Raw genomic sequence first — 27,579 nt, 5'->3', positions numbered from 1 at the left:
AATCGATTAATTGGGAATATTTAATTACCTTATTTGATTTACGACTAAAACGGAGGGCGCCCCTAGTGTCCTTTCATAGGACTTAACTTTAAAAAACTTCCTTTTTTCCTCGGAAAAGCCGTTTTAAAACGACCATCTATTGTCAATTGATTGTCCAGATTCATTCGAGAGGTATTTACTGTCCCTTCTGGCCTGTAGCTATAAATTAACCCCAGCCAAAACTACTCTTCTGTCTCCGATCTCACTCCAATCCTTTCTCCCTCTACCTAGCCCACAAGCATACTTTATATGCTGTGTGGCGCAGAATCGAGGCATGCTACTGTCAGGCAAATCTTTCCGCTTTACTTGTTACCATTTCGAAATGACGGCTTTGCAGAAAACCGAACTCCCACTTGTTTGAGCCATTGTATCCGGAAGGAAAGATATGATCGCAACCGACGTGGACTTTCGCCCCCTGTGCCTCTTTGCCCCTCCTCTGTGCCCTCCTCAGTGGCATCAGTCCATCGTTATTTTCAACACTATGCAAAGTTTTCGATCAGCAGGCAAAAGTGAATACCAATCCAAGTGGGTTTTTGCTGACTGAAACACGTTGGACATCCTGTGCGCTAGTACCGCTAGCACGCCGGGGGCGGTGGGTCGTGGAAAAAGTAAACCCTTTAACGGAGAGACGAGCTACAGTGGTGGCGAGCGCTTCTGCTCGGGATGGGGCTAATGAGTGCAAACACCATCGCCGAACGCGGGTGTGTGTAACTGGGCCACGGGTGGAACGGGTGTTGAACGGAGGTTTTTCCGAAGCATTAGACAGCTTCCGGGACCGGTGTTGCCGACGAAGCGTAAATGTAGCAATTGTTCCGGGCCTGTGATTTTCCGTACCAATCTCGGGGAAACGGGGGGGAGAGCTGCAAAGCCCACAAGGTGTGTGGCAAAAGTTTGGCAGGAAATTTATTTGCGCTTTATGGGGAAAGGTGCGGGCAGGGGTTGGGTGATGGTAGTAACACTCCATTCGTTGGTAAAAAGGGGACTCACTCAAAATGTAACCGAAACGTTTTCCCCAACAGGAGCGTCCCACCAGTGTGGATGCTGGATTTGGTGTGTTTTATTGTCCATTTTCGATTTTTGGTCGGGAAGAGGATTTCACTCACCTTCCCTGTTTCATTTGCGCGTGCAAACACAAATACAGAGATGCACAGACGTATACCGTGTCGGTTGATGATTTCGGTATTTCGATAAAAAGACTCTAATTTATGGAGCTACCGATAAAACAGGATCTTCATGCAAAAGGGAATGGAACTAACTGCCTGGGGAAGAGGTTTATTTTAGCACAAAAATAGCTAAAAATCATGTGCGTTTATTATTCTTTCTCTCTTTAGCACGACACCCATCGCTGCTTAATGAAATCGATGCGGGAAGTTTGAGTGTTTTTTGTTATATCGATTGGTCGAAAGCGTATTTTGCTGAAGTTGCCAAAAGTGTTACCGATTGTGTGCATGTTTTTATGGCGTTGCGATCTGATACCACTTTCGCTTTCAACGGATTTGATCGATTTTCTCTTACCCGTACAACGAACGCGACATGGTAAATAACGTGAAATCAGCACCAACTGGCCGAGAGTTTTATAGTTGAACATGGAAAACGTTTTAGAGTTGGAGACTAATTCTACACGATAAAAAATGACTAGGGGTAAAAAAAAACTTCCACAATGCTTTGTATGTCGTTTCTGTGGAGTTTATGCGGCAAATCATATCCATCGAAGGTTAAAATATCTCATTAGCATACGCATTCCAATCAGAAACTAATATAATAACAACAGACAACAATAAACTGCTTTGTCTTTAAAATATTCATTTACCGGGTCCAGAGAAGTTTCTTTTCATTATTTTTTTATGAATCACCTTAAACTGCTCGGTAATTTTAAAACAACAGATTTTTCCTCTACTTTAAATGTACTCGTTAAAAGAAGAAAAAATCCAATCTGAATCGATCTGTTCGCCTCTTTTTGTTGTTTTTATTTTATTTTATCCCATTTTTGCCTTACCCTGCCACCCGAAAGGTCCGCTGGGGCTAAAAATCTATCGGTGGTTTGGAGCATTCGAATTTATTTACACCCAAATTGTCCCCCAATCTCCACCTCCAGATTGATGGGGTGCGCTCTCCGTTAACAGTGAAAGTTTAAATTTGTCGCTGTGGTTGCATGATGGTGCTCGTAAAAACTCCGAACACTGTTAAAAACGAGTGTGAGTCCCGGAGGAGAACGTCCACAATTTTTCCAGTTCACCAAAACGACACCACCATCACTAACAGAGGGAGCCACTTTCAGCCGGACTGTGTACACATTTCCGTTGAGAGTTGGGTGTTTGTTTTTTTTTAGTTCCTCCACTTTACGCTTCCATCCATTAAATCACTCTCGTTTCGGTGAGTGTGTTTGTGTGTGTGCCCGGTGGCGCATAGGCGATGACATGATCAAACCATTCCGAAAATCATCGACCAGTCTCGCACCTCCCGCTGGCGGTGCATCATCAATTTTATCCATTCTTTTTTCTCCCTTTCGTGCTCAAATACACACTCACACACAAACCCGGAAGAAGCAGCGCGGGAGATGCTTTATCTCTCATTTCAATTCCAACTCTGGCAGCGCCGGCCACAAATTATCCGGTCTCTTCCGGTTATGAATATTTTTCCAGCTTCAAATGCAGCACAACCGCATGGCGCTGCTGCTAGTCATCGCGCAAATCTGTCAGGAAGAGGACCCTTCGTTTTTTTAAACTGTCCCAAACGATTGCATGATGTGGCAGAATTGAGCAGGAACAACAACAAAAAATCCTCCCTTGAACATACACACACACATTCACAGAATCGGGCTCCTTGTTCGATAGGAGATGCAAAGGGAGAGAAGCGCCAGCACTGGCACACGCTTGTCCGCATCAACACAGCGCTGTCATCCCACGGAATCCGGAACTCGAAACGCTTCGGGGCAACATTCCGTCACCTTCTCCATCCGCTCGGTGAGGATCCACTCCTTCCTGTTCCCGCTAAAGTTTGTTCGTGAATGGCACCGGCTCGGGACTGTCCAAAATTGCGTCACTATGGAGAGAAAAGGGAGAATGTGGGCTCAAAAATAAAATAAAAATGGCACCCCACCACCGCTCACATCCGGTCTGCACGTTCCGGTGCGGAACGATATCTACACGGGCAATCCGGCCCGGCCGATGACAACCGATTGATGTCAAAATAAACTAACATTTTGTCGTCTATTTGTCGCGTTTTTGGGGGGGGGGGGGGGAACAGTCTGGTAGTGATTTTTACGTTTTTTCTACCCAACCCTTTTACCCAACCCTCTCACACCACCGGAACGAGATGAGATCTGATGCTCTTTCGTCGATCGAGGGGAGTTGCTTTTTTTTCGCAAGTGCTCTCCCATACTGTAGCCCTTTATTTATTTCTTTAAATATGTACAAATACAACCAAACAAGCATCTCGGAATTGATGTCTGTTCCGGCCGAATGACGCAACATACCCTGCAGTCACGATCAGCCCTTTTGCGTCCGAAAACCCGGCGAAGAAGACGAGGGTCCGTGGCAGGAACCGTGAACCAACTTCCGGACAAACCAAACTTCATAGCCCCACGGGGCAAACAGTGTTTTTGTGACTGTGGTTGTGTGTGAGGAAGAGAGAAAGAAAGAGATTGTGTCGCTCCCGCAAAACAACCGCAACCGATTGCGAATTTTCTCTGCGGGCAGGGCGCACAAAATGTGGTGAAAATTTTCTGAGATCCATTCAGATCCGAATCTCCGATCATCACACCTCCAACGCCTGCGGCACAACACGCATCCTTTCCGGGAGTCGCCCCGCTGGCAGTACGCGCAGCGCACAGGGGAGGAGCATTAGCAATAGGATGGAGGTAGAATTCTTTCTTAAAAAAAAGCCGTTTCGTTTCAGGGCACACAGTTGGAAATCCATTTTTCAAGAGAATCAACTACACAAAACGGGTAAAATTTAGCAATGAATACGAAAGCATCAGAAACATCAAAAACATTAAGGCTACATTTGATTGACTCAAGTTGACAAGCGGATGAAGAAACTGAAAAAGACAGACTACAGACACAGCACAAGAAAAAACAACAAAGAAAAGGGATGACAAAGTTCTGATACGCATGGTAAAAAAACACATAACTTTAAAAAGTAGCTTCTTAGCTCTAGAAGAAGAAAAAACGGGGGAGAAGTTTCATGTTTGTTGTTGTCATTTCGCAACGGGACGTGTCCCCTCAAGGGTGATAATTATTCATCCTTCTTCATTACACGGAAATGGTGACAGCTGCAGTGATTTTGTAATCGGCATCAGTTGTGGTTGCATCTTGGGAAGAAAAAGTAAATTAGGTTCGGTGATGCTGCTCATGTTCCTTGTTTTACAGTTTTATGGCAGTTTATTGCTTTTTAATGATGTAGGAGCGATCTTAATTATTTTGTTTATGATTCTTTCATTAAACTTATTTATTGGTTCTTGTCTCCAAGAATTGAGTGATTCAACAGAAACCATATTGGTTTTATCAAAGTTTGGTAAACTTTTCCCAATGCCTTGGTAAAGATGTCTTATTATGGCCAAGAATTCTTATTTGCTTATTTGACTCTTATATTTCCACAAAAAAAAACAGTTTAAAATAGCAAAAAAATCGCCAATAGGTAGTTTAGTTCTTCTGATACCTATTTTAAAACCGGAAAAACGCCATTAGTCGCGTTCTGCACCATTCCTTTGTAATCGATTGTATCACCGACGGCGTGACGGCAATGACAATGAAAAAGTGGTTCCTAATCGATGTAACCATGAAGTTGACAGCTGCGGCAATTTCAACTTGTCCTTCCGCTCAGTAGCAGCAGCAGTAGCAGCACTGTAACAGAAGATGATTTGAAACATGATGCATGTCCTTTTTTTGTTACCGTACCGATAATGATATGACTTTCCATCTTGAATAGCTTGTGAGGTGGCCTTTGTGTTAAAAATAAATTCATAAACACTCTTGGTCGATTATAAGCGTGTAACCATTTTTTTTTCTTTTGTCAAGGGCGCCCTTGTTGACAACTGATTTCAGTATTGCTGCAGAAGCTCTAATAACCGTGCTATCCTCACTCACACACTCTCCCAATGTAGAGGACGAATCGGTGTGATCTATTTTTTATACCACCACATCGAGGTTTTCCCTCTTTGAAACACCCTTACACGAGCTACATTTACAGCAAGTGAAACAAACTGCAAGACCTACACACACATAAAAAAGCCCCGATTTGCAAACCGAGATCGAAATCGAGAAATGGAAAATATAGATATCCGAGTAATGAAGAATGGCAGTCGGAAATGAGGTTTCGGTTCGACGTGTCCTTTTTTTAAGGCCCTCGCTCCCTCTCGCTCTTCTTCTCTAGCATAATCTGTGCGGTGCCTTTTTGTTGCGTGTGTTTACCGCACCACCTTTCTTCCCAGCCAAAAACTAGCCTCCCGGGAGGGAAAGAATGGCAACGTGGCTGGCGGATATGGTGAGTGATGTTTTATGTTATCCTGTCTCCGGCCATCAGACGGCAAGCAGTAGCAGCAGCAGCAGCAAAGTGCACCAACGCGACTTACACACTTCGAGCCGTTTTGTGTAGAGAGCGGCCCCCGTAGGTGGCAGTGCGTGGTGGTGTATTGTTGTAGTTACGAAAATGTTGTTGTTGGAAAATATGACAGCTGTTTCTTTTAGGGGTGGAAAAATTGCCTACCATCCTTCAACCCACCACCCTCCCTTGGTGTGTGCGTGTTGGAAATGGTCGTGGTTTTTGATCGAATTATGCCTGTCAAACTGTGCTACACATGTCTGTCCTCACCGGCGTTTTTGATTTTGAATGTGTTTATTTACAAAAAAAAGGCAATGATTCTACAAATGGTGATTGTTTGTGTATGTGGCTGAATGATTTAACAGCACTTTCAACCCACACAAAATACACTCACAATTTGGTGACTTCTACCGGGCAAAGGTGACTAGACACGGGACAATAAATAATGCTCTTAAACACCTTCCCAATGGTACTGGTCTTCCGGTTAAATGGTATAATTCTCCGGCGTTAACCTTCCCATTTCAAAACCGTAATCAAGTCTGACTTCACTGTACTCACAGTGCAGCGGAAAGACATGGGAAATTAACTCCATTAAATGAGTACGTAGCGAGAGACACAGCGAGAGAGAGAGAGCCTTATCTTCATTCCCATTAAGCGCAAACAGTCACAGTGTAGGATGGTGTGTAGGCAGTTTAAATAATTTCGCATCCCAAAACATTTCGCAAACACCTCCAAAACCTTTTCGGAAGGTTCGGTTGCAGCCGTACGAGGCCATCTAAAGGGAGCCCAAGTTTTAGCAACTTCACTCCTATTTTGTAGCCATTTGGAGTCCTGTTTGGTGGTGTCTATGTGTTTTAGGAGGAACGGTCGCGCGCTTATCACACCTTCCGGAGCGAGCGAAGGGACTGCTGGCTTGCCGCGCTTGTGCAGTGTGTCGGAAGCATCAGGTCGGAAAACAAGCTCCTATCGTGTATCGTCATCACTTTTTGAAGTGTGAATTTATTAACAATTTGTGCCTGCCTGGTTCTAATGCTGCTGCTGCTGCTGCTGCTGCTGCTGCAGTTGCTGAGTGCCAAACGTGTGTCGTAGCTCCCGGTGCTGAAACTCCTCCACTTCGCCGTAAAAGCAATAGGAATAGCGTAAACCGGAGACACCGGATACGAGATACGCCAATCCCAACCAGCGTGCTCTGGCAAACGGCGGAAACATCCGAAACGCGCTCGCCATGGATATTCCAATTGCGCTACGATCTTTAACTTTTACCCGGTTTTGGCGCAAGACGAGCAACGACGCGAGGGCAGCAGTCTATTTATCATCTGTCACAAAATGCTGATGTAGGAAGAACGGGAAGATTTGGGAAGCGAACGAGAGAGAAAAAATCGGTAGGGTGTGTTTTGCTACATGTCAAACAAATGGGACTTTCATTCACCATATTCCGGCTCCCGCAGCTCTTCTGCTCCCCTGGGGCTGTAAAATCTGAAATACCGCCCTCCTAGAATCCTAGACCAACTGATGGCTAGCACAGAGCAAGGCTCGTTTTTCCCCTTCCTCGACGGTTTTGTGATGCCGGGCTGCCTTCATGAACTCTCAAGGCGAAGGATTCCTAGGGGCGAGCAAGTGGAAGTGAATGGAATAATAGAATAATATTTAGATAGAATTTAAATTAGACCGATGCGAAGGGGACCAGACTGAACCGAGTGTTGAATGGGTACGGGCGGAAGAGGCGCTTTGCGATAAGGTTTGGCGCCAGCAGACACAGAATATCTAGACAGCCGACACTCAGTAGCAGTGTACGGCTGTCTAAATTCTGAAGCAGGAGTACGAACTTGTCTAGCAAAAAAAAATTGAGAATTGTGTAGTTCATAGGTTGTAGAGAGAGAGAGGATGTATGATCATATGAAATCTGACGCTGACGTTTTTTGGCTTCGGGCGCCTGAAATACATGACCACCCGGAGCCGATTTACCGCTAAAGCAAGACAAAACAACGAGCTTGTAATAAGGGTTTTTTCATCCCCGTCTCCGTCACTGTACGCCCACACGATTGACCGGAAGATTTGCCATTATTTTGTTGCCTCCCACTGCTGCTACCCTCATTGCTGTGGAGAAAAATGATGTGTTCATTGTGCGTGAAAACGATGCCCTAACTAGCGATTATGCAGACGATGACGGGGGTGGTGAGTCTTAACAAAGTGCCATGAAAACGTTTGCCAACGGGCAGTTGATGTTGTTGGGATGGCTTGTTCTTCGGTGGTTTCCAGCGACGCTCAAACCAATGGGCCCCGCCTGTCAGGTTTACTTTCAAAACGCACGTCCATCATACTTTCGCTTCCCTAATTTTTGCACACAAAATGTGTATCCTCTCGAGCTCATCCTCTCAAGATTGAACGTCAGCTTGGCGGCGACGTGGCGGCTACACTGCAGCTAAAAGATGGCTTATCAAGATCACGGACATCGTGAAATGAAATTTGAGCCGATAAAAATGTAAACCGCTGCTGCTGCTGTGCCCAAAAAAAAAAAAGGTGAAGGCAACGGAGATTAGCAAACGAAACAAAGAGTGGCCTTTATTGGCCGGACTCGTACCGTGGACGTATCGCGCTGGTGGGCGATGCTGGAAATGGAAACACTCGCCAAGAACATGAATTTAATCTTAGCCGGAGCGAACGGGGCCGGGAGGAAGAGTGTGTAACCGTAGATTGAAATACAGATTGAAAACGAGAAGAAAATGACACACAGCTCTCTGATTTGGGACCGATTTGTATGCTTTGCTGGGTGAGGGAAAATCAAATGGAAAAATAATACCTAAAGTGGCGGGGAGGCACACAGGAAAGAGAGAGAGAGCGCACACAGTGAGAGCGATTAATGCTGACACGGCGGGAAAAATCTGGTGCTCAGTCAAACAGCGCTCCTTTCCACTACGTACCAAGCGAGACGCCAAAGTCCGTTAAATACAATTTCCACCGTGTGGTCGATCAGCGCCAAACGACCAACCTTTAAGGGACCGTTTGTGGTCCTGTGTTACCTTTTTGCCAATTGAATTTTTCAAACGTTTCTGAATGATTATTCACCGGTAAAAGAAATGGCGAGAGTGGGGTGGCGATGGGCGGGTGGACAGGGTGGAGATAAATCAGCGCGTAAAAAAGTCCTTCGCCAGTCAGCAGATGAAGACGACGAACGCTTTCAGTAGCAGAACCACCCGCCAGTCTGTGTTTGAAGTAGTCGACTTAAGTGGCATTATGCCGTTTGCGTGTTTGCTTACGCATTCCATAAATAAAAGATGATTCAAAATATTTACACTCGCCTCGAGAGTGGAAACAGACGCCCAGACTGATGATGGTAGTGGAGGTGAACGACGAGGACGACGATAAGGACGCTATCTCCTTGTGCACGGCGTCCCTTTAGACGCCGTACGTCGCCGTTCGACCGCGCACGGTTGAAGCTGCTTAACGATCGTCGTTTGATTTTGCTCCAATCCTGTGGCAGGATTTCGGAAGGGAGCGGACAGCACCGCAAAGCACAACGAAATCCACTTTTTTCTGTCCGTGCGAAGGTGGCCAACCTGCTGCAGCAATCAGGAGAAATCAATTTCGTTTCTCACCGTTTAATGTGAAGCCCGATACGTTTTAAATCTTGCATCCGTTTCGGTGGGACATAAGTAGGGAGCAGCATGATGTGATTCGCAGAAAGAAGAAGGTAGAAGGCTACCCAGATCCGTGTGCAGAGGTTGTGCATATTGATGTGGTTTGTTTTGTTTGCTTTAGCTTCACAATTCAATCACAGGATCAGATTGCGTTAAATTTATAATTTTCCTTTGCCAATTGGCAATTCCTGTCCTGTTTACCTTTCCCAAATGCGACACGGATTCTATCTCTACCAGACGAATTTTTTCCCATTAAACCATGAGAATGATCTCCATATCTTTAAAGCAGCATTCCATTATGCCATTCCACTTGATTTCAAACGTACGAACTCAAAACGTTTCATGTTTAATCTTTAGTACAATCGGTGTTACTAACGTGGTACCGACTGCTCCCAAAGGCAAACTTCAAGGTGCTCCCTCACTCAGTAAACGCCTAAATGTATGCTAACCCCTTTACAAAAGCGTTATCGATCAAAAACTCGGGCCCGTTTGAAGTTCACGCTAATGAATCGCAAATGCAAAGATATGGATGGTTTTGTGTGCTCTGGTGGTGGTGGTTGCTTCGGTTTTCTTTTTCCCTCTATTTACTCAAATTGCAATCCCGTAAAATGCCCGCGGCTGCCAACTGCTAACTAGCACGATGACGCTCCTCCTCCTTCCATTGCACACAGTATGTACCGGGGCTTGGGACATTACGTTTGGAGCGCAACCCTTGCTGCTGCGCGTTGAAGATAGCACGCTCGTGGAGGGATTCCGGGTAAGAATTCACTGCATGTGATCTGATGCCAACGAACACCCGAGCAAAAGGATCATAATCATCGAGCACTTCAACAGAGGTTTAATAAGATTAGCGTTTAGTGGACCACCCACCTAACGGGCGGTGGGAAAAGCACTTTCCCATTAAGAGATGTTCGATTTGGTTGAAGTAGGCACATCTCCCAACGTACACACTTTCAAGCACTCCACGGGAGGGCGTGATGGAAGAACACTTGGCATATTTTTTTGAGAAGCATTTTTTGGATTTTCGGAAACTCCCAATTGTAGCCCTTCCAGAATGAAAAACACAGATTCCATTTGTAGTTTTTAATAAAACCGAACCCTCCTGTTTGTTTACGGTAGTGCCTCGCGCTGCCACACACACACACACCCATCCCAAAAAGCAGGGCAAGGACCTTGAAAAATGTGCGCCGTAAAAGTACGACATGTATTAAAATTAATGCTATCAAACGACAGGCACGCAACAGCGGCGCGCAGTACGTGAATCGAATACTTCAAGCAGCGCACGAGCGATGTGTGCTTCGTTCAAGGGTTGATTAGGTTGGCGAGGTCTTCCCGCCATCCTAGAGGAGGGGTTTTCGCGTTAACGCATTCGCATTCTAGCTTTCTAATCGGCGGGGAATGATGTGTACAGGCCAAAGATAAATGCGTCCGTAGGTTGGTGGTAGCAAAGGCACTGTTCCTTTCATCCCTTCGTTTGAGGAATTACAAACGATATATACGGGATAGCGACTGTGTGTGTGTGTGTGTGTGTGTGTGTGTGTGTGTGTGTGTGTGTGTGTGTGTGTGTGTGTATGTGTGTGTGTGTGTATGTGTGTGTGTGTGTGTGTGTGTGTGTGCGCGTGTGTGTGTGTGTGTGTGTGTGTGTGTGTGTGTGTGTGTGTGTGTGTGTGTGTGTGTGTGTGTGTGTGTGTGTGTGTGTGTGTGTGTGTGTGTGTGTGTGTGTGTGTGTGTGTGTGTGTGTGTGTGTGTGTGTGTGTGTGTGTGTGTGTGTGTGTGTGTGTGTGTGTGTGTGTGTTTGTGTCCCCTCCGTCCGTTCGTGTGGCTGCACAAGGCGCGCACCCTCTGCTTCATACTTCCACCACGCACGCTTACTGCGCGGAAAAGGGCAAAGGACGTAGAAACAATGTTTGCTTGTCGTGTTTCTTCCTCGGTCTCTGTTTCCTAGGGGAAACATTAAAACCGGTTGCACCCAACAGCCGGTTTGAAGTGAAATCGAAATCAAACAGGGAAACATCAAATTGAGACAAGGAATGTGTGTGCGCGCGCGCTTAATAGACCGGCAAACGCAAGAGGGGATGTTGGGTTGGGATGTGGCCGGAATGAATTTAATGAAATTTGACAGGAAAACGTTACGTCGTGGTCGGTGGGTGCTACCGCCGTTGTCAGGCGGCTTTAATTTGAGCGAAAGCGAAAAGCAATACAATACACACTGGGAAACGGGGAAACAGGGACTTCGTATGACGAGTTTAATAAGGTTTGACAGGAATGTTTTGTCTTTGCGGGGATCTATGCAGGTTTACAATGTGTGTGTGTATAGGAAAGTGAACTCTGTTTTGATATTGATTGCTAGCTCTCTTTTAAATTACATTACATATTATACACATGAAACATACGTTAGAACAGTTCATACAGTAATTTTAATTATATTTTTTCTTCTTTTTTCATTATAGGTAAGTCAACTGGGATTTATATATGACGTAACATAAAGTCAACGGCCAGCCTAAACTCGGCAAATGCAATCATTATCATCATCATCATCACATCAGGTCGTATGCTCATGCACCCGTTTTACCTACTCTCGGGTCGTAAACTTTTAATGCAATTTTCAACATTATGCTCCGTTATTCTGTTTTAGTTTCTACCGTGTGTAGTGTACTTTTTTTGGACCTCAAACCCTACATTAATGGATCTCCTAAAGCATATTGTGCGCGCCATATGTCTGATGTTTCCAAAATTAGACCTCCCAGTAGCCACTGCGAGCAAAATTTAACATTCCGCCAGCAAAGGCTGACGAGAGTGAGGCAATAATTTCCCTTCAGCATCGCGTATGAGCTCCACTGATGTCCCAGTGTCCGATGGAATTATTTTAAGTGCATCTCAACCGGCACCCTGCCCCGTTAGGAGGACGGAAAATTTAACGTTCCCTCCCCCCTGCAGGAAGCTCTACCAGAGGTTGTGCTGTTAAACAGTGCTCCTTGCAGAGCAGACCAAAGAGAGTTCAGTATTTAATGTCTTAATTAAATCTGCGCACATTTTCTGCTCTTTTGTGCACTGTGTCGGAGCTTATTACGTCGTTGGCAAGACAAGAGCAGTAGCAGCAGACAGTGTACCGTAGTTGCGATTTGCTTCGTTGTGAGCAATTAATGTACGAGCTTTTAAATTCCTACCATGTGAGACGTGTTAAATTAGTAAGCCGCGTTATCAACACATTTCATCGTGTATGCTAGTCTATATTTCGAACATTAAATACAGTTTAATTGATGTTTACAAGCTACCCCATCAATTATGATTCGATAAGGAAGTAAGGATACGGTTTGTGTTCCTTTTCCGTGACACCAAAACGAGATCCTAAAATTATATAGCATATAGCAAAATAGCAACTCGCTTAGAAATAACCTTCCAACTGTCGTAATAAACTCCATCCTACCTTTAAGGTGCATCTCAACCGTGCCTAAATGACTTCATCGGTGGAAGGGTCGCGACGCTTCGTATAAGGTGTCTATCTCATCTAACTACCATCACATCATCGTCTCCGTACGAACAGAGCTTCAACAAGACATTCCATCAAACACATTTCAGTGACCCTTGTTTGCACCAATGGAAATTCCTGTGTCTGTTCGTACTCCGTTTTTATTAAACTACCCTCTTTTCCTTCATGTTAACCTTCCATTTTCGTGGTGAAATTCTATGTTTGTGTGTGTGTGTGTGTGTGTGTGTGTGTGTGTGTGTGTGTGTGTGTGTGTGTGTGTGTGTGTGTGTGTGTGTGTGTGTGTGTGTGTGTGTGTGTGTGTGTGTGTGTGTGTGTGTGTGTGTGTGTGTGTGTGTGTGTGTGTGTGTGTGTGTGTGTGTGTGTGTGTGTGTGTGTGTTGCTCTCTTATGTTTTATTTATCCACTTCACCCATTATGCCGGCGCTCGTCATCGCCTGTGTATGATCGTTCTGGCGGCCCAGCCCCAGGAGAGATTATATCCTGATTGCACGTGTCCTCAAGTGTGCTGCTGCCCGGAACAGGCCACACGCCTCTGGCCTGGTGTATTTGGTGGTGATGGTGCTGCCTGTGGTGGTGGTGCGTTTGACATTTTCGCTTTCCATGCTAACGACGCAATAAGCAGTTTGTAATCCACTAGTCATGCTTCAGACCTCAGCCGCGCAATGTCTTGCTCCTTCCTGTCGTTTCGTGTTTTTTTTTTTACTCCGCCGGATTCTCGTGCCTTGAATGTTGTCTTTTACGAAACATTGGACGAGAGCGACGCAGTAAAGCGCAGCTTAAAAGGGTTGGTTTGGGAATTTCGCCTAATTTGGCAAACAAGCGCACCGAGCGCAGCAGGTTGAACGTATTAAGACAGCAATTTCGTTGCTTGTTTTTTCGGGGAGACATTCTCGGCACCACGAGCAGAGCCAGAATGGTGGTTGGGAAGTGGCGTGGGTTAAGATGCTGTGGAGCAGTTTCTAGCCTGCCATTCTAGACACACGCCACCGGAATGATGCTGACGGGCAAGGTTTAATGGTATTTTTCTTCTCTTTTTTTGTGTGTCTCTTGATCTTGAGCTCCTTGTTGTGTATTTTTACGCGCAACGTCGTGTGCATGTTGTGCTAAGTCGCTGTAATCTTATGCTTTCAAATAAAACACGGAAACGTTGTCAAATTATGTACGCTCGTTGACACCAATAAGCTCCACAAATCGCTGATTTTGCATCAAACTGGCTTTAAAAGCTCTTCTATTCCCGGTCTGAAATCACCTTTACATCGACAACAATCAACCTTTGGCTGCCAAATGCTTTCCTGTTGATCCTAACCGTGAAGATAAATAACAAAGTCATCGATATGCACAGCGCGCCGTTTCAACTGTAACAGATCATGACACTTACACCACGAGCGCGGTTGAGGTTTGGATGAAAACATCCTCCAGATCATGAACAGTCTCGTCTTTGCAGCCACCGTGTTCAAAAGCTAACCCTCCCGTCGTTGATCCCCGGGAGGCGTCGAGTCGAGCGACTTAAGCACCGATGCACTTTCATGCTTTTGTATGCGTTTTTCTCCCACGTCCAGCTGGTTTCAGCCGGCATTATACGTTTACCGCCAGTGTACGAGAGAAGCATCTTTAGTGCACCTTCCACTGTCACGGGTCCGTGCTGTGCTGCGCGTTATCCTTGCATCAGCTGCCAGACTTGTTTGCGGTTGAATCATGCCCCAGTCCGTACTCCAACCGGATGCGAAACTGTACGAAACACCTTCCCGACAACACAACGGCGGTTCTGCTAACAGCTTCAGCTGCTGCTGTAGCTGACCAGCGCCTGCACAAACGGCCTCAGGGACGATAATCATGCTTGTGCTGTCTTCTTATAGCAGCAATTCGTTCGCTTACGGTTGGCAAGCGGAAAGGCACCTTGGGTTGTGCATCATTTCTTTCTTGTTTTGAAATTACTCCTCAGGCCAAAGAAAGAAGCACCTACCTAGACGTGCTTTTGAAAACGTGCTACCTTATACACCCACGACCACCACGGCGATTGTTACCGGAAGGAAGTGAAATCCACAGGGAAACATCTTTTTCCTTTGCCGTTGCAATTGCTACGGCTCTATCTTCGTCGGGGTCTGCAACATTTTCTTCCATTGCTCCCCGCGCCCGCGATAAGATGAATGGAAAAAAGGTGTACCGGAAAGGAGCTAACCCCGAGAGCCGCCGGAACTGTCCGTTCCGTTTGCCCCGTTCCCTCGGAGCAGCAGCAGCATTCTGGCCTTGAGCGAAGACGACGGATCGGTTCACGCTTTTCACGCTACCGACCCAATAATAAGAAACTGTTGAAGCTTTTCTTTTGCACCTTTCCGGTTCGGTTGCTGTGGGCGACGTGCAGAAGAAACACGACAGGACTGGACAAGAAGGCGAAGCAAAACGGGAGGATCTTGTAGGAAATGTTTTACCGTTCTCGGACGTCTGGATAGGATAGGGGGGGTTCAGGGAGCCTTTTTTGTTTGCTACCCTCCCAATGCGAACCACCGGTCAGAGAGAACAGCTTTGCTCTAAAGATCTTCTACGAATCATCTTGACGTGGCTCACGGCCCTCCCGCACCCAACTTAGGGGAGAATATTTTTGCAAAGCTCACCGGAAATCCTTACCGCTGCGCTTTTTCTTCTATTTTTTTTACAACGGCACCGAATACGATAAGATTATAAGCCATTGTTGCGTTCAGGGGAGCGGTGAGTGAAGGGGAAGATGGTGTGGTCTTCAAAATGGTCAGCCACGGGTGGAAGGACTGCAGCATCCACGATACATCGTAGGATATCCTCGCCGCGGGGATGATCTTCAAAATCGTGTACAATAAAGCGAAAAGGTACCCATGACGGGAAAATCCTGTGCAGGGGAGGAGGTGGAGTTGAATCTTGTCGAGGATGTTTTTGCCATCCCACCCATCAACCGACGGGCACTGCTGCCGGTAGTGATGGTGGTGGCGATCATCCTTCCGGAAGCCAAACATGGGAAGGCGTGATACACCATCGTTATCCTTTTTCGCCTTTGATGAAGGTGATTTGTTTATTCGCAAAGCAACTAGTGTTGGTGTGTTGCTGGCGTCTTTTTTTGTTCGCTGCTTTCTCCATCCACTCCCATACCCTGCAGGATCAAGGGAGAGCTTTTGCTATCCTAAATAGTGCTCATGCTAACGCTCATCCTTTTCGCCACCATCTTCTCCCGTGTACCCAGTGGGTCTGGTGTGCGAACAGGATGCAGCCGTTTAGCTATTAATTTTGACTGAGTGAGCTCTTACGAATTCAATGGACTGGAGATGAAGATGGCTTCAGCTTGTTGACGGCTGGGCGGTTAGCTTGTTAGTCCGCACGGATGGTGAGGTTTTTTTTTTTGTCTCGTTTTGTGCGCGCTTTCACGATGAAAGTCAAACGAACGTTAATCAAATGCAAATTATGTTCGTGAGGTTAGCTAATGCACGCTGTCTGCAGTGTTTGTTTCGTCATTTTTTATGAAATGTTGCCAGCAACAGCAAGTTCGAGAGAGTTAGGCCTCATATCGGTAAAGTCTGCCGCATAGAAATGAAACATCATTGTTTAACTATTGAAATTCATAAATTTGTATTTATTTTTCATTAAACAAGAGGGGAAACAATGAACAAAGTTACTTATTTCAGCACTGACGCAAATAGCACACACTGTTTCCACTCAATCTGCTCAATTATTCAGATAAATCCGGTGTTTTTCACAATTCTTCGAACTCAACATTATTCAACACTAATAACCAAAAAAAAAACTATTACAGACCAAACAAATTTCGCAGCTATGCCGAACATCATAAATCAATTTCGCGTGGATATGGACGTAGCGTATAATTCACAATTATCCGATTCCCCTGTTCGATGCAGTACACCGGTTTGCTCTCTACACTTACAGCCGAAATGCATAGAAAAAAGCAGGAAAACATTTTCCCATTTCGACTAATTTGCAATCCCCAACGATATGCTTCATCTGTCCGCGGCGGAACTCCACACGGACACATACACTGGAAGTGATAGAGTGAGTGTATGCCACATCCCCCACACTGGCAGGCTGGTTGCTGGCCATATATCGACACGGTAAATCCAACATCCGCCAGAAAAAAACACCCTCCCAACGGACTAGTGTAAACCATTTTCCAACTTATCGCGGGTGGTGGTGGTCCAGTGGCTACCAGACTGGACTAACAATTGAGCATAAAACTCCCTTTACCACACACATACAGGAAGAGGAAGTTACTGCAAATATGGTAACAGCACAGAGAAACACACACAAAAAACCCAGTTCGGAGCCAAATCTCGCGAGTGAAGGATAATAAATTTAGCGGAAAAATTTTCAGCTTTCACGAACCCCTTTTTATCAAGGGAAGGAAAGGATGGTGGGGAGCGTTAGGGATTTTTGGTTTTTTGGTCAGGTATCCCGTTTTTACCCTTTATTCTTCCGAAAACCCACACAACTAGATCTTCACCACAGCTTTGCATCGCGTATGCGTGTTTATTTGCTCCAAAAATTTGCAGCTTATCCCGGCGTTGGATGATTCCCCTTTCCGTTTTGTTGAAAAGGTTGCGAGTTTTTTTGGCTAACGCTACCAATTAGCCTTTGTTTCCCTTTGAGATTTCTTTGCGCTGGGTGTAGTACTTTTTTATTAATATTACTTTTTTGTGATTTACCGCATCAAGGCAAACTCTTCATCTATTAGGTTTCCTGGCTTTTTATCGTATCTTTAATTATGCAAGTACGGTGCGTTAAAGCGATAGCTTTTAAAGTGTGTCTGTGTGTGTGGGGGGGGGGGGGGGCGTCTATGTGGACAGTGATACCCATACCTACTGGTGTAAAGTGAAATCATTTTTAGAATCATTTTTGAGGCGTTTTGGTGCACGGAAATGAGGATTATTTAATAGGAATTCCACGTTTTTGGGTTTTCTTTGTTGTCCACGTGTTCTCTTCGGATAATACAATTCAACAACAGATTGATTGAATGTCCTTTGTGCTCAGTTGACGTATTATGGCATGTTATGAGCCTTTTTTGCTAATTATGTATTTTATTTACACTCCCAAATTGTTGATTGTGATCAAAATCGTGTCAGCAACAATCATCGTTATCGGTATATGTCATATATGTTATCGGTATATGTCCGACAGGAAGACGGCAGAACGCCCTGCATATTCCCTACCATGATGCATGTTTTAACATCTATTCTTAGCGTACTACTTTAAATTGATGTACTATTTAATATACTGTGGTTTTATGAGGAGCCTTAAACTAAAATCTATTAATCTCAGACGTCTCAATTGCACAAAAAAAATCAATGTATTGACGTTTCTTGAACGGTTTTTTCCCTACTTTTGGTACAACTCTGCCAGGCTGTAGTACCAGCTATGATGAGTTGACATTGATGAGCCATTGAGTAACACACGCTGCTGTCAGTCTTTATCAGGTAGCCTTCTTTATGTTTTCTTTTATATCCGTTCTTGATGCTGAAAAAAAATGATAGAAAAAACAGAACACCTTATACAACGGTGTAGCAATGTGTGGACACACAAAATAACAACAAAAACCACACACACATCCAGACAACCATCACATCCATGAAGACGGCGAGGATGAGTGAAAGTGCTTTGTGTTGAAAGGAAGCAACCGCTAACTACTAACAGCCTGCACAACACGACCAGGCAAATGGGTAGCAGAGAAACACGGATCCAGAGCACTGGTTTGAAGGACGTCTGAGTAGGTCGAGTGATTCTCGACTAAAATAGGACGGCTTTCGTCGAGTTTTGCACGTTTCGCACCGCAATCTCTTTCCGCGTGGCTCTTTTGAAAAGGGTTGTGTCTTTTTTTTTCAGGCTGTTTTCCAAAATTGTAAGTGTCACCATGGGCTAGAAAAAGGATTTTTTGGTGCTGTGTGTTTGCTTTTGTATCTGCGTATGTTCTTGAAACACAGGAAGGGTTTTTTGTACCTTTTTGGGAAGTTTGCTTGTAAATCTCTCGGTAAAAGAACGTGTTCATGTATGCAGATTTAGGGCACATTTTGTATGGAAGTGTATTTCCATATTTTGTTTTTGTCTTTTTGAATTAATGACATCAATGAAGGATAGTCAAACAGGGATAGAACTTCTATTTTTTGGAGATCTTCTGCTGTCAATATGCCGCAAAGCATGTTTCTTAATAGTTTGATGAATATCGAATTAATGCATCAAATAAAAACGCCATATTCAGCCAATAAAACAATCCCAATTAGAGCTTTACTTCATTAACAACAATTGCTGTCACATTCATAAAGCAAAAATATTACCACCACTGAAAGAACACAATCTGCATAAATCTCTAAGCCGCTTAAGCCATCGGCAACAAAATCGATAACGATTCGGAAGCACATTAAATCATTTCCATACGCAAACAAAAGCACATTGTGTGCAAGAAAATTTGCATATCAAAAGACACACAGCACACACCACGGTACAGAAATGCTGCTGCTTCCCTCCTCCCACCAATACTTGCAGCATGCATCGTTTCGAGCCAGCTTCGAAAGCTTCACAACGGCACCTTGACCGGGTGGCTCTCTCAAAGCTCTCTCAATCAATACCATCAAAAAGGTTGATTCGTTATCCTGCTGGCTAAATGTTGTTTTTCCTCGTCTTTGTTTTCCCCTCCCGGTCAGTGATGAGAGAACCCAGCAGGGGTGACACGGCGGTCGGTGTGTATTAAATCCAAATGTCAATCCATCCAACGCTCCCCAGGCGGGCACACGACGAATGCAAATGAAATGCTTGATTGCTGATGCATAATATACGATGGAAGTCAGTTTTCCCTTCTGCTCAGCCAGTGGAACCGAAGGCTCTTTCACCCGAACCCTCTTTGCTCACCTTCCTTCACAGCGGAGCGGGTGCTCTCAGATGTGTTAATTATCTATGCGTAATTGCAACCCTCTCCAGCGCCATAAAATATAACCCACGCACTCGGAACACCCAAATACGGTGGGGGGGAGTTAAAATCGGTAAAATATGTTTCATCCCAGGAAAGCAACAGCGAGAGATAGAGGGAGAGGGATGAAGAGAGTTCTAACGACAGTTGCGTCCCACTCATCAAGTACACCAGTTTAGCAAATATTTGCACACATAAATCCACCGCACGCCGAAAGCCATCCCCACCCCGTATGCAGTCATGAGTAACGGGAACGGTTCGAGTTTTACAGAGAACCGGTTTAATTCAATAATTTTCCTTTCCCAACCATCCACAGACCATTTGCGGGAGAGAAAGCATGTAAATAATAATTTATGCTGATTTCTTCCTGACAGTTCATAATAACTGATTGCGTTCCACCGTTCATCAGAGGGACGGGACGGGGGATTGGGAATATGGTGTAAGGTAGAGTTCATATGGCCGAAAGCCAAACATTTCATGGCTCATGTGAATCATGTGCTTTGATAAACCTTCGCCCCCTTCACATTCCGGACGATTTCTCTATGCTGCTTTGCTGCACGAGAGATGGCAGCACAAATTAAAGTCACAATCATTTTTACAACCTCCTCGGTTAATGAATTTTGACAGCTGCGTTGGGATTACGCTTTTCTAACCTCGAATCCGAAGCCGCTCACTGTAGCCTATTTTCGAAACAATCGTCATGATAATGATAATAAATTTGGACAGGATTTTATTTGCTACGCTTCATTGTTTTTCTCACACGCACACACACACACGCACTCACAAGTCATTTTGGGGAGTTTTGGTAAGTCGTAAAACATCATGGTGAATCGTTGCTTTAGTGGAGCGTGATTTTTGGAAGCAATTTGTTGGTGGAAGCGCCCAAAAAAAAAAGATAAGTAAATAAAATGCTATCGCACACGAGAACGAGATGAAAATCGGTGCTTTGGAGGGGTTTACTGGTGCTCCCCTGAAAAAGGCCCATTAAACGCGAAACGCGAAGCTAGAAAAAACATGTTGGAATGTGTCGTTTTGGTTTCTCCTTTCTATGCCGCGTACGTTTTTCGCGAGCATTACACCCGGAGGTCGGGTCAAATTGCACAAAGGCAACTCGCTCCCTTTTTTCCTTTCCTATATCTCGATGGATTGCGGAATAAAAATGATGTATAATAAACGAGTAGCGATAATGCGCGAGGCATAGATTATATGATACGATTTGAATGTGTTGCTTGCACTCTCACTTCTTGCGGCCATTCCCCTATAACGTGTCGTTCGTTAGCAGCGAGGGGCTTCACTGAGGAGTAGGATTTCATGTGCCATAATTTTCGTAAAGAGAAAGCAGGAGGGGTAGCTACACGTTTCGTCATTCGCGAGTGACAGATTTTACATAAATTCCGCATTTTTTTAGGCTACATTCTAATGTAGCCTCCTTCGACGCAGGGATCTAAATACTCAATCCGCACACATTTTACTGCGTGTGTGTGGTTTGTTAGTCAATTTTGCAACAAGAGAAAAACTCTCCCTGAGGAAATTGCAAAATATGATACACACAACTCATGTTACAGTTCTGATACGTATGCGCAATGTGTAATAAACCAAGCGTAAGCACAACTTTCGGGAACATTTTTGCATTATTCCACATCTGTTGATACATTCCCTGTCGGTTCAATCGTGGAATGTAGCCATTTTTGTATAGTGAGGAGTTCATCATGTTTATATAGCTATTTTCTGCTTTCAATTGTATTGTAAGAATTAGCATACAATCGTCTAGTTGAATGTGTATTTTTATATTTTTATCATTAAAATATATCTATCACAATTCTGGTTTTGACATCACACAATTGAAGGACTTGTTCTCTGTATAATTCATTGAAAACAAATTCCATCGCACCTCCTCTAAGCAAACTTAAGACCAGCTTTTACGTTTGAATGCAACTGAATGTCTGAAAGGAAGGATTTGGACCCGCACCATTATCCTTTCAGAGAGCGTACACCAACAACGTTGGTCAACTTCGCTTGGTGTGTTAGCCACAGCTTCTCGTAGTCCCAAACTCGCCACAGAAATTTCGTTTTTAATCCCTCCATGCAAAATTAACAGCGTGTCGAACCAGGTTTTGGTTTAGAGTTCCACCGCTTTGTCATATGCTTTGCCAGCGTGAAAAACGATTATGTCTTTGCTAAACATGGGAAAAGATCACTGTACCACTAGCGCTGAAAGTGTTTTGTGCTGAGGCCACAACCACACACTTCACCGAGGTGTGTCATTCAGTGGAACTTTTTTGTAGATTAAGGCCGAGGATTTACTTCACTTTCTTGTACTGCAATTGCTTCCATTCCTTGATGCTGTATTCAATAAACTTACTCGGCCGGTGAAATCCCCTCGCCCGGTTGAGAGTTTTGATTAATGGATTACGTTTTCACACTCGTGCACACAAAGTTTCACATTTTGCGCCTTCTTGTGCGATCGGACAGCAGCAGACCTATCGCGTACAATCTCGCTCGCGCTGCTGTTGATGGGTGTAATTAATTATTCCACTTCCCGGAGGCATTTATTGAGACGATGATTTAGACAAATTTCGATTCCCAAAAAACTCACCGTGCCCGTCGGCAGACAAGAAATTATCCGTTTTCTCGTTCGAATGGTGCTTGCTAACCCCTTTCGATTTCTTAGACAAAAACTCACCAACCCGGAAGTCTCTCGAAAGGCATTTTCACTTCGGCCGGTGTGGTGTGATTCTCAATGGAAAACCCATTCTGTCTGTCCCTCCCCTTGCACAAACCCTTGCCCTAAACCGCACCAGGAGGGATGAGGAACTTTGCAAAGTGCCAACGGGTTCACCCGGAAAACGTGCGCACAGCACACAACTTTTCCTTCGCTCGCCTACAGCCGGGCGCGCGCACAAGGTTTGCAAACAGTCGGCCACAAATTTTCACACCTTTTTCGCTTGCGCTTGCTCTCCCGCGGTCCACTGATTGCTATCTAATTATTTCATTGTGTTTTCCGGGCGGAAGTAACCGGTGCCTCGGCCCAACAGATGGTGGCCGCCAGAAATGGTGGAAATTTTATTTCCCTCATTAAACTGTCAACACACGGGCTTGCCAAAACGCCTGGCTTCTACTACAAAAAATCGCTCCGGCGATACACAAGCGCGCACCAATTGTTTACCCCCGATGCCGGTCGGGAAAGGATTTTTGGAAGCTTCGGGTTTGTGGCAAAGTTTGCCTCAAGGAACGGATCACACGAAACGGTTGGCGTATGGAAACGTGTGGGTACAAGCGCGTGAACCGATCTTTAACCTTTTGCTCGTGATGGTGGTGAATTTACAGCGCCCGGAGGACATCAAACATGAACAGAGGTGAAAATTCTATTCTTCGGGCTGTTGTTGTAACCGTAACAAATAACCAAACCCTTTTTTCCCCTGCGCATTAATGGTGCTGCGTGCTTACAAGCCTGCGTCCATACACGCCGATAGGATCAACTGATCGGTTTATTCCTCGTTGGCAGCAGCCATCAATTTGCTCGTCTTAACAAAGGCATAAGCGTGAGTATATCCTAGGGAAATGAAAAAAAAAATACATTTTCGAACACATTTCTGATTAATTTACAGTTTCATATTCATTACCTTTTTTATATCCAACTATAATTATTGTCGTTTTGTGTCAGAAGGAATGTTTCGTTATGTACAACCATAGTAACATGCAAAATCATAAGATGTGCAAACAAAGTTTCTAATATTCAAAAATCATATAATATCCTCAATTCTCCCAAGTACATTGATGGCTTTAAGCATGGAAGTCGTGTTGAATTCATTTAAATTACCTAACATTCTGGGGCTTCTTTCCGAATAACAAAAACATTTAAAAAAAAAACATCAAACACTTTCCTGGCAACTTATTGAAAGAAAAGCTAGGCATCATCATCTCTACTCTGCACACCTTGCATGGGCTGTCTCAAACAGGAACGGGAAGCTTTCTAGTAGGCATAAAATGTGTCTCAACGGTAACATTTTGTGTCTAGCCACCTCCACTCTGCCGCCCGATGGTAAACGCTAAACTAACCTACCATCTGCCTCGACTCGCAAGAAGGCGTACATGGGTAGAAATTAATGCGTATGTAATTAGAAAGCATATTTCTTTCGGGCGTGGCAGCGAGGTGTGAGCCGTGAGTGTGTTGGGACCCTCGCAGATGGGACGGTAAACAAGTTTGCAATTTGCAACGATTCTTAATCACAATCACATCTAATTAATGATTTCAATTTATAATCCCATAAGACCCAGATCCCAGGGTGGTGAGGGTAAGCAGAAGGGGATGTTAAACACAACGTGTAGCAGCTGAACGGTGGGTAGGCTCTTACTGTCGATATTTGGTAGGCACAAGGTAAAGGAATCATTAGTAAATCAGCAGTGGCGGTGATGGTGGTGATGCTGCTGCTGGCGGGTAAAATTCCAACCCAAGGTGTCAAAAGCCCTGACATACCGCGCTGGCTGGGAAACACGTTGGCGTGAAATTTGTTTCTAATTTAATTTCACCCACCAATCACCCCAAGGGCAAGAATCGTCACCGGGAGTTTTCCCATTTGTCAATGGGAATTTTTTTTTCTGCCACTTTCTTGCTTCATTCATTCTAATGACGCACACCTGTCTTGCCTGTCTAGCAGTGTTGGAACATTGGTTGCCTTCGCCTTCGCGATATCAGCAAATGTAAACGCTGCAATAAAGTCTGACAGAAAAGTGTTTCCGTGTCGAAAATCAGGAGATCTTTTGAATGATTTTTGCCCTGCAGGCTCGCGTTAACACACTTCCGCTGCCACTTCGTACCATCGATGTTTGCGCGATGTGAAAACATCTATGCCTGCTGGAGGACGGAACTGATCTCAAGAGTAATGTTTTCCACCCGTTACAACCACCCCTTCGCATGGGACGGGACGGGATGGGGGATGTAAAACGATGCGTGTGTACAACACAAAAATTCCTAATTTCTAATCGCGAATAAATATTCAACACAAGCCGTGTACACCCTCCAATTGTGGCCAGGAGAGCGAAATGCGTCAGGGAAAATCCACCCAAGTCGCCTGCAAACGAAACTGCCAAACGCCCTCGGGAGAAACACTTCCTTACATTTCGGAACTTTACCGACAGTTCGTATGTACCGCAGCGGGTGAAGCAGCATCGGCAGCATCAAGCTGGAAAAGAACACGATTTTAATTAGTGTCAGCATTTCTAAAAACTTTTAATAAAGTATTCGTTTGCTTTTCCCTCGCTGCAAAAGTGTGCGGTTTTGTGTGTGTGTGTTGCGGGGTGCGGACACGGCGTACGGCCATGTGCTATTTCTTCCCACAGAAGGCAAGCGAGAGGGAAATTCGTCGGTGGCACCGTCTTGCCAGAAAGTCTTACCCAGGCAGGCGTCGAGGCGGCCCGGTTGCTACGAACAAATGGCGTGAATCCCAGTGAAAGTATTTTTATTCGGGAATTATCGAATTGTTGTTTTCATTTCTGCCCTACGTACGGGTGGGAGGGTGTAAGGTTTTAATTAAATCTCTACTTTTCGATCGCTACCAGACAGCACAAGGGGGCCAGTATCCTCCCAGCGGTAACGGACCAATGCGGTAAACTTGGAATAAATTTACAATATAAATCAGCAATAGGGTGGGCCTATTGGATCGTCGGCCGGTGCTAAGTGGGAGAAAGAGAGTGTGATTTGCTGTTTTTACGTGGGTACATTCATTTAATGTTGCTTACTCGAAGGACAATAGAAATGCTCTCGAAGGGCGGGTGTTGTGGTGATTGCTATTTCAATGGCGATGGTCTTTAGCCAACCGAAAGCCGATTACGTAGGAGGGAGTCGCTGAAAAATGCCCCCGAGGAGTGTTGAACAGGAATACATTACATTAGCGGTGTTTCTTTTTCGGTGACATTTGATGTATACACTTGAGTGATGTTACGATTGACTCACAAATAGGTTTGACAAGCAATAAACAATAGCGTTAGGAAAACAATGTTCTGCTTAGGAGAGAGAAAGAGAGCAAACTGCTCATAATTAAACGCACATCTTATTTCTCTTTGATTCTTATGATTACATCGTTGAAAATCTAATTTATAGAATATAAAGTAATTATGTACAGCGTAATGAGAAAATTTTGTCACACAAATTGCATTATTTTAGGCGTTGCGTTGCTTAAGATGCATGCTTGCAGGGGTTCGGGGTAGGGAAAGTTTGATGTTGTGGTGTACACTTCGCAAAATGGATTAAAGCCTTTGTTTAAGCCGTGCTATTCCTAAAAAATAGTGAGCACAATCCTGATCAAACCATCTCCATGTGCATTAACATGCTTTGCAATTAAGTTTTATAAATTTACTGAGCGCCGCTTATGCCAGTGAGACAATGACGCGATAAGTCTATTTATTTTAGTAATTGATGCTATAATTGTACGAGCCTAATATCATCATATTGTAGTCTTTTCATTTCAAAATTCTTGCTCAATAATTAACTATCTTGTTTTAAATATTCCATCTGCGCTGTGAAATCGAATTTAACCCTATTAATAAAGCAAACTTACTTACAACTTGTCTTATTTTTTCTTCTTCCAACACCCTTGTTTACCCCTATCATGCAAACGAGACGGAGAAGACCGATTTATCACGTTCAGCCAGTTTTCGACTAACACACTGTACCCACACAAACACATTTACATACACTGACTTTCCTACTCCACCAACTCATTATCATCATCGGTTACCGTTCGTGCCGAAGCTGCCGATGTGGAACAAATTAGCAAACCCGGCAAGATATCCTTTCAACGTTTTGCACCCCGACGTTGTTGGTGCAATATCGATGTATCCCCAATACTAATCATAACGCTGAAAGCGAAAACGTGCCTTGAAAATGTCACCCAACGAACAAGACCCTGTCTCACACACACACATTTACTAAGGAGTCGTGAGGCTGTGTAAAATATCCATCCCAATTTCTAGCGCTGCACCCGACCCGATTGCGCGACCCGAGTGGGTGTTGCGGGTTTTTGATTTTCCGATTGGCATTTTCCTAAAATACCATTTTCATTCCACGCCAAAGCGGGCAAACCCTTTTTTCCCGTACAGAGACGGTATGTTGGATAGGAAGAATTTTACCGTTTTCTACACCACCCAAGCGTAGCAGCCAGGCAGCAGGGCACGGACATTAACGAGTCGCACAGGAAGACGCGCGCTCGGTTGGGCGACGATAGGGTGGACGACAAGAGCGTAAAGTTTTTCGGATTCGGTGATGATGATGGTCCTTGAATGTGCACGCTAGAGTGAGTTTTAAAATTTAATTAGGTTCTTTGATTTATTGTAAATTACCTGTCAATTATGCAGGAAGCATGCAGACGTGGTTGGGCGGAGTAGAGCCGCGAGATGGTACGAGGTGGCTGACATCTTCCGGTCGATATTGCTGGTGATCAAAAGGAGCTGGTGCTTACTGATAGTGATTTGATTCCTTAGCAAAAGGACCACGAAAGCCTCAATAAAAATGCAACCTGCGGTGATTACAGACACGTTAACCTGTTTTCTGTAAATGCCACCGCCAATATCCTGACTGTGATGGGTAATCGATGCGCTTAAGAAATGCTAAAAGAACCCTCTAATGCTTCAATCACATTTGACATTTGCTGGTGGTGATGGCACCCCGCCCGCTATTATGGTAAACATTGACGAGTTGGGGATGCCTTTGATTAGAATAGCATTTCCAAGTGGCTTCAATTAAACTGGCCTTGTCTTTTATATGCCACAGGAGTAATGAAGAAGCGGCCGGCTTCAACTTCCCGTACAGCGATGGTGTGATTAAATAATGAAGCATATCCTTTGGGTTTTGCCGGATGTTGTCATTATCTTCCCACCGGTGGTGGGTATGATGGCGCAAGGAGGCGAGATCACAAACGCAACCATGGGGAAACAATTTCCCGA

At 44.7% G+C, this 27,579-nt stretch overlaps 1 protein-coding gene across 11 annotated transcripts in view; it reads left to right on the top strand.

The window, feature by feature from the left end:
- The window catches only part of LOC1277221 (semaphorin-2A), a 290,131-nt gene that overhangs the window by 189,347 nt on the left and 73,205 nt on the right, over positions 1-27,579 (top strand). The gene's annotated exons all lie outside the window — the stretch shown is intronic.

The sequence above is a fragment of the Anopheles gambiae genome, chromosome 2 (genome assembly GCF_943734735.2).
Source record: "Anopheles gambiae chromosome 2, idAnoGambNW_F1_1, whole genome shotgun sequence".
In the NCBI taxonomy this organism is placed as follows: domain Eukaryota; kingdom Metazoa; phylum Arthropoda; class Insecta; order Diptera; family Culicidae; genus Anopheles; species Anopheles gambiae.
Note: the sequence above shows the minus strand (reverse complement) of the source record. Positions and strands in the feature narration are given on the sequence as shown.